The sequence below is a fragment of the Saimiri boliviensis genome, chromosome 1, assembly GCF_048565385.1.
Source record: "Saimiri boliviensis isolate mSaiBol1 chromosome 1, mSaiBol1.pri, whole genome shotgun sequence".
Lineage (NCBI taxonomy): Eukaryota > Metazoa > Chordata > Mammalia > Primates > Cebidae > Saimiri > Saimiri boliviensis.
The window spans coordinates 301,930,055-301,937,248 of NC_133449.1; positions in this window are offsets into that span (position 1 = coordinate 301,930,055).

Below are 7,194 nucleotides of genomic sequence, written 5' to 3' on the forward strand. Positions count from 1 at the left end.
TGCCACTCACGCATACCCCCTGCCTTTCCCCAAGGTCATTTGTGAGTCCTGCACTAAATGGCCTTCAGTCCAGAGACCAGACATCAGACAGCAATCTGGACCTCTTCCTTGATGGGAGGTGAAACCTCCAAAAGAGGAAAATGCCTGCTATGGAGCCTGCAGGCTGAACACAGTGACTCTCCAGGCAAACAGCTAGAACCGTACTGAGTAAAAGCTCCAGCTAGAAAGAAAACTTCCCAATCAACTCTTCCCTGATCCCATTTTACAGATGGAAACATTAAGGCTCAGAGGAGAGGAGGCAGAGCAGGCATTGGAACCATAGTCTCCTGGCTCCAAAGCCAAGTTCTGTCCACCCAGCCAGGCTGCATCCTTCCTTCTATAAATGTTTATAACAGTATGTGCTGGGCACTCTCGTTAGGCCCTTTTACACATATCACTCAGTCTGCTTTTCCCATTCATTTGACAAGTGTTTACTGAGCTCCTACTGTGTGTCAGAGCTGGACTCGATACTAGGGACATCTTGGTAAAAAACTCAGGCAAAGTCTACCCACCTGGGGTTCTAACAAGACAAAGAGAGGGTTGGCGCCATGGGCAAGGCTGTGAATGTAAAGAATAAAATGGTGGGGTCAGACAGAAAGGGTGGTCAGGGATGCTCTCTGCATGGAAGGGGCATCTTCTTGGCTTTGAGACCCAAATGCCAAAATACCTGTGAGTAGCAGGCCATGCCCATTCAGTAACAGAGCTGAGCCACAACCCTCCATAGATGCCAAACCAAACACCAGATCAGGTCAGCAATGAGGGACAAAGACCATGGCCTGCAAGGGTCTTGCCACCTGAGCTCACAAGGGGATTTTTGTTATGCTTCTTTTATTATTATTATTATGGTGGGGTTGGGGGTCCTTAGTGCACAAGACACACTCTAGAAACCATAAGTCAGGATCGAGGCTGCAATCCCTGCTCTGCCCTTGCTGTGTGACCTCCGGCTGCTATCGCCACCTCTCAGAGCCTGCTTCCTTCCCCTTCTGTAAAATGGAGAGTCTAATAATACCCACCTGGCAAGGGGGTCCAGGGAAGTCAGTGAGCTCCTTCATGTAAATAGCCGATGTCTGCACGTGGCCCCGGGTCAGAGATTTGTAATGGGGATTGAAATTACTGATAAGTGGCCAGGCATGTTGGCTCACACCCTTAATCCCAGCACTTTGGGAGGCCAAGGCAGGTGGACCACCTGAGGTCAGGAGTTTAAGATTAGCCTGGCCAACATGGTGAAACCCCATCACTACTAAAAATACAAAAATTAATCGGGCATGGGGGCGTGTCCCAGCCACTTGAGAGGCTGAGGCAGGGGAATCGCTGGAACCCAAGAGGTGGAGATTGCAGTTAGCTTAGATCATGCCACTTCACTCCAGCCTGAGCAACAAGAGTGAAACTTGGTCTCAAAAGAGCGAGCAAGCAAGCAAGCAATTACTGATAACCTTATAGGTTGTCAGAGGTACACAAGGGACTCAGAGGGGGGGACCACACTCATCCTCTCACACACAGAGAGGGGAGCAGCCTACCTCCCCAAGACCACACAGTGACCGGCTGTCAGCAGCTGCATCACCCCAGGCTCTCCATTATGGCCCAGGGTTTCTGATGTGCCCTGGAGGGGCCCTTGGGCCTCCCCCTACCACCTCCACTCCGTTCCTCACTTTAGCTCTTCTCTGTGGCCCCTGGTTATGGCCAAAGGCTGGGGATCTTAAGAGTTTGAGGCAGCCTGATTATCTGTCTGTTCTTTCACCCAGAGCCAGAGCACCAGGCCCCATGCCCATCAGCTGTGATTCTCCACCAGTTCAAAACCACCTAAGGGCTGGCTGGTTGTGCATGTGGAAGAGGGGGTGCTGTTCTTCCTCCAGGATGACAACATGATAGATTGAAAAGTACATGGGAGCCTGGGTGCAGTGGATCAGGCCTGTAATTTCAGCACTTTGGGAGGCTGAGGCTGGTGGATCACCTGAGGTAGGAGTTCAAAACCAGCCTGACCAACATGGTGAAACCCCATCTCCTAAACATACAAAAATTAGCTGGGTGTGGTGGCATTTGCCTGCAATCCCAGCTCCTCGGGAGGCTGAGGTGAGAGAATCACTTGAATCCAGGAAGCAGAGGTTGCAGTGAGCTGAGATCACACCACTGCACTGAAGCCTGGGTGACAGAGTGAGATTTCGTCTCAAAAAAAAAAGAAAAGTACATGGGCTCTGGAGGCAGAGAGATGGAATTGAATCCCAGCTTTTACTTCTCAGCTGTGTACCCTTGGACAAGTTCACTTCTCTGAGCTTCAGTTTTCTCATCTGTGAAAAGGGAACAACATTTGGCTTGCTAGGGGTCTTAGGATGACTGGGAAGTGTCTGGCACGTAGTAGGTGCTCAACGTGTGTGCTTTCCCATGGCCATCTAAGAGTCCTCAGGGCTGCCCTCCTGGCCTTCTCCCACAAATCCTGTGCCTGCATCTTAAATGGGTACTCAGGGTGATAAGAAGGCACAGGTGAGGGAGCCAGGCTGGATCCACATCCACGCATGCACATTGTTAGGAAAACAAGCTTTTAATGCCTGGTCCTGCGGCTAGTGGCTGAGTATAAAATGGGACCCAGAGCCAGCCTCTCCCTTCCTCTAGGCACACCAAGGCAATAGTGTTTTTTTTTTTTTTTTTTTTTGGAGACGGAGTTTCGCTCTTGTTACCCAGGCTGGAGTGCAATGGCACGATCTCGGCTCACCGCAACCTCCGCCTCCTGGGTTCAGGCAATTCTCCTGCCTCAGCCTCCTGAGTAGCTGGGATTACAGGCATGTGCCACCATGCCCAGCTAATTTTTTTGTATTTTTAGTAGAGACGGGGTTTCACCATGTTGACCAGGATGGTGTCGATCTCTTGACCTCGTGATCCACCCGCCTCGGCCTCCCAAAGTGCTGGGAATACAGGCTTGAGCCACCGCGCCCGGCCGGCAATAGTGTTTTAAAGGAAAGGAGGCAGTGGCATGGAGGCTCCAGAGACTGAGCCATTCCTATGGAAGAAGGGAGGCAGTGGGGCCCACTGCTGAGTGCCATCTGGCAGGTGTTCCATTCTACCTTCCTCCTGGGACCCACAGCCTCTTCATCAGTGATGTCTTCAGGTTCACTGTCCCCAAGCTGCTTAGGTGAGTCCAGACTTCAGGAGCTCTGCTAAGGCTAGTGGTCTCTTAATGGTATCCCTCAAGAGTCAGAGGGCTTCAGCTCTCATGCCTCTGCCTGTAGATCTGGTACTCAGGACACTGGAGGGTGGGTGAGAAGGATACTGAAAAAGGGAAATGATTAATGAGAAAGTGACTGTGCCCCAGAAGGGCAAATAAGCTAGCTCTTATATGACCGCGTCAATTAGCTTTTGTTGTAAAATGCCCCAAGAGTGGCTTAAAATGATAAGTGGCTTCATTTATTTAGTTCATGGTAATGTGGGTCAGTAACGTGGACTGGGCTCAGCTGGGTGGTGCTTCTTTTCTTGGCTGGGTTTTCTCATGTGCCTGCAGTTGTGTGTCTGAATCTGGGATGGCTTTCTGTTCCATGTGGGTTCCCATCCTCCAAAAAGCTAGCTCAGACTTGTTCATGTGGCTGCTTCAGAGGCTTCTAAGCAATAGGCCAAAAGCCACTCCACCCTGTTGGTCAAAGGTGGTTTTGTGGCCAGCCCAGATTCAAGTGGTGTCTGCTCAGCTGCTGTAACAGAGCATCACAGACTGAGTAGCTTCAACAACAGAAATGTATTTTTCTCATGATTCTGGAGGCTGGAAATTCCAGATCAGGTATCCACAAGTTGGTTCCATCTGAGGCCTCTGCCTTTGGCGTGCAGTTGGCCACCTCCTCCCTGTGTCCTCATATGGTCTTTCCTCTGTGTGTGCCCTGGTGTCTCCCTGTGTGTCTACATTTTCTCCTCTTGTAAGGACGCCAGTCAGACTGGATGAGGGCCCAGCCTAATGACCTCGTTTTAACTTTATTGCCTCTTTAAAGGCCATATTTCCAAATACAGTCACATTCAGACATACCGGGGGTTGGGGCGTTGACATACAAATTTTGCGAGGACACAATTTAGCCCATAACAAGGGGGAAGAAAAACACCATCTCTTGATCTTGAGGAGCTGCAGTAAGATTGAGAAGAAGCATGGACAGTGGGGGACATAACCGAGATCATGATTGTGAAAAAGTTGACTCATCCCCCACACCTGGCCTGGTTTTCTCAAAAACAACACACATGGGCACCTCCTCTCACCAGCTGTACCTTCTCCCTCCTTCCCCTGCAAGCCTTTTCCTGGAGTTTATTGGTGATCCCAAGCCTCCGGCCTGGAAGTGCCACCTCCTCGCAGTGCTGATGTTCCTCTCGGCCTGCCTGCAAATGCTGTTTAAGCAGCAGAACACGTACTGGCTCAAGGTGCTGCAGATGAGGCTGCAGTCGGCCATCGCTTGTCTGGTGTACAGAAAGGTGAGCCCTGGGGGACACGTGCAGGTCTTCCCAGCTGGGAAAAGGAACATAACTGAACTGGTTGGTAGTAATGCTATCAGCAGCTGAGAATGCTTTCAGTCTTTACTTATTAGAGTCACTCATGATATATTCTCACTTCCTTTGTTATTTCTCTTTATTTGTATGTATTTATTTTTTTGGGACAGAGTCTCTACCCACAGTGACTTCCCAGAGTGCTGGGATTACAGGTGTGGGCCACCTCGCCCGGCCTCCCTCCCTTCTTAAGTCTGAGTCATATTCTGCTGTGCGGATGGATCACATTCTGTTTATCTCTTCATCTAATGGTGGACCTGTCTGTTGATTTTGCCTTTTGGCTGTTGTGAATAGCACCGCTGTGAGCACAGGTGTGCAAATACCTCTCTGAGTTCCTGCTTTCTATTCTTTTGGAATGGATGGCTGTGGCTTTGTTAGAGCAAATGGTAATGCTGTGTGTAAGTGTTTTGAGGGACCACCATTTGTAAAGTGTTTTGTCATTGTTGTTGATATGGAGTATTACTGTGTTGTCCAGGCTAGAGTGCAGTGGCATGATCAGGCCTCACTGCAACCTCCTCCTCCCAGGTTCAAGCCATTCTCATGCCTCAGCCTCCTGAGTAGCTGAGACTACAGGCACTGGCCACCACACATGGCTCATTTTTGTATTTTTAGTAGAGACAGGGTTTTACCATGTTGGCCAGGCTGGTCGCAAACTCCTGGCCTCAGGTGATCCGCCCACCTCGGTCTCCCAGAGTGCTGGGATTACAGGTGCAAGCCACCTCACCTGGCTGTTGTAAAGTGTTTTAATCATCCTGTTTTACTGTTCTTCAGCTGGGGTTGTGATCTCAGCCCTGTTTCTCTCTGCTCCTGCTAAAGAACTTCCCATAGGCAGCCCAGTCCCCACCTCTGTCCAGGAGACAGCATACCTGGAAGTGAAGTTGGGTCGGTCCTGCCTCAGTGCTGCTTCTGTTTTAGGTAAATATCCTGTGGGGTCAGGAGAGAAAATCACAAGTGCACCTGGGGAACACCATGGGCATCCCCCAACTCAGGACTGTGGGAGAGATGGGGTGTTGGAGGAGAGGTAAACCTGGAAGCCAGTTAGCCCCACTCTGTCCCTTGCCCCTACTTTTTTTTTTTTTTTTTTTTTTGAGATGGAGTCTTGCTCTGTCACTCAGGCCTGGAGTGCAGTGATGCCATCTTGGCTCACTGCAACCTCCACCTCCCAGGTTCAAGAGATTCTTCTGTTTCATCTGCCTGAGTAGCTGGGACCACAGGTGAGTGCTGCCACACCTGGCTCATTTTTGTATTTTTAGTAAAGCTGGGGTTTCACCATGTTGGCCAGGCTGGTCTCCAACTCCTGACCCTAGGCCATCCACGCACCTTGGCCTCCCAAAGTGCTGGGATTCCAAGTGTGAGCCACTGTGCTCAGCCAAGCCTTGCTCCATTCTAATCCCACTGCCTGTGAAAGGCTTCTGGAAGCTCACAGAAACAATGGCCCCAGTATGATGGCTCCCATTCACTTGCTCCCAGAGTTCTGGGGACACACAGTGAGGAGTGATTGTTTTTCTCACTCATCTAGATGTGATGAGCCTGGTCAAAGAAGTTTGCTCTTGCTGACTTCTAGCTGGTCAGGCCCCTGCCCCGTGGAAATTGCCCCCACTAAATCCTTATGCCTCAGTTTACTCAGCTAACTCAGATCTCCAGCCCTGCCTCAGGCTGGGTTAGGCTCCTCCCTGTCATGCCATGCAGGAATCTCCCATGTGATACTTACTTACTTATTTGATTGATTGATTGATTGAGATGGGATCTTACCCTATCACCCAGGCTGGAGAGCAGTGGTACAATCTCAGCTCACTGCAACCTCTGCCTCCCGGGTTCAAGTGATTCTCCTACCTCAGCCTATTGAGTAGCTGGGATTATAGGCACATGCCACCATGGCCTGCTGATTTTTTAAGTTTTAGTAGTGACGGGGTTTCTCCATGTTGGTCAGGTGGGTCCCAAACTCTTGACCTTGTGATCCACCTGCCTCAGCCTCCCAAAGTGCTGGGGTTACAGGCTCACACATGCCTGACCTGTGTGACACTTTAATGAAGTAAGGTGTGTAGGTGATGGCTGCCTGATCATCTTCCCACCACAGGGCAGGGCTAGGGGCTATGTTGTCTGGAAATTCCTCAGCTCTTTAAGCTGGTAAGGGAAGAAGAAAGAGGGAGCTCTCGGGGGACATGCGGCGAGGTTTGGTGGGGACATAGCTCACCAGATTGTATCTGGTGTTCCCATGTAACTTGTAACGGCTCTCATGGGAGGTGGCCTAGAACCTCAGGGAGTGGGGGTTGCTCACTATCACCTAGGGGTTGGGGGAAGAGAAGCTGAGGCTGTACAGAGCCAGCAGGCAGGGCGGAGAAACTAGGGCCCGGTGCGGTGGCTCATACCTGTAATTCCAGCAGTTTGGGAGGTGGAGGCAGGTGGACCATTTGAGGTCAGGACCATTTGAGACCAGCTGGCCAACATGGTGAAAACATCTCTACTAAAAATACAAAATTAGTCAGGCTTGCTAATGCATGCCTGTAATCCCGGTTACTCAGGAGGGTGATGCAGGAGAATCACTTGAATATGGGATGCTGAAATTGCAGTGAGCTGAGGTCATGCCATTGCACTCCAGCCTGGGCAACAAGAGCGAAACTTCATCTCAAAAAAAAAAAAAAAAAGAAA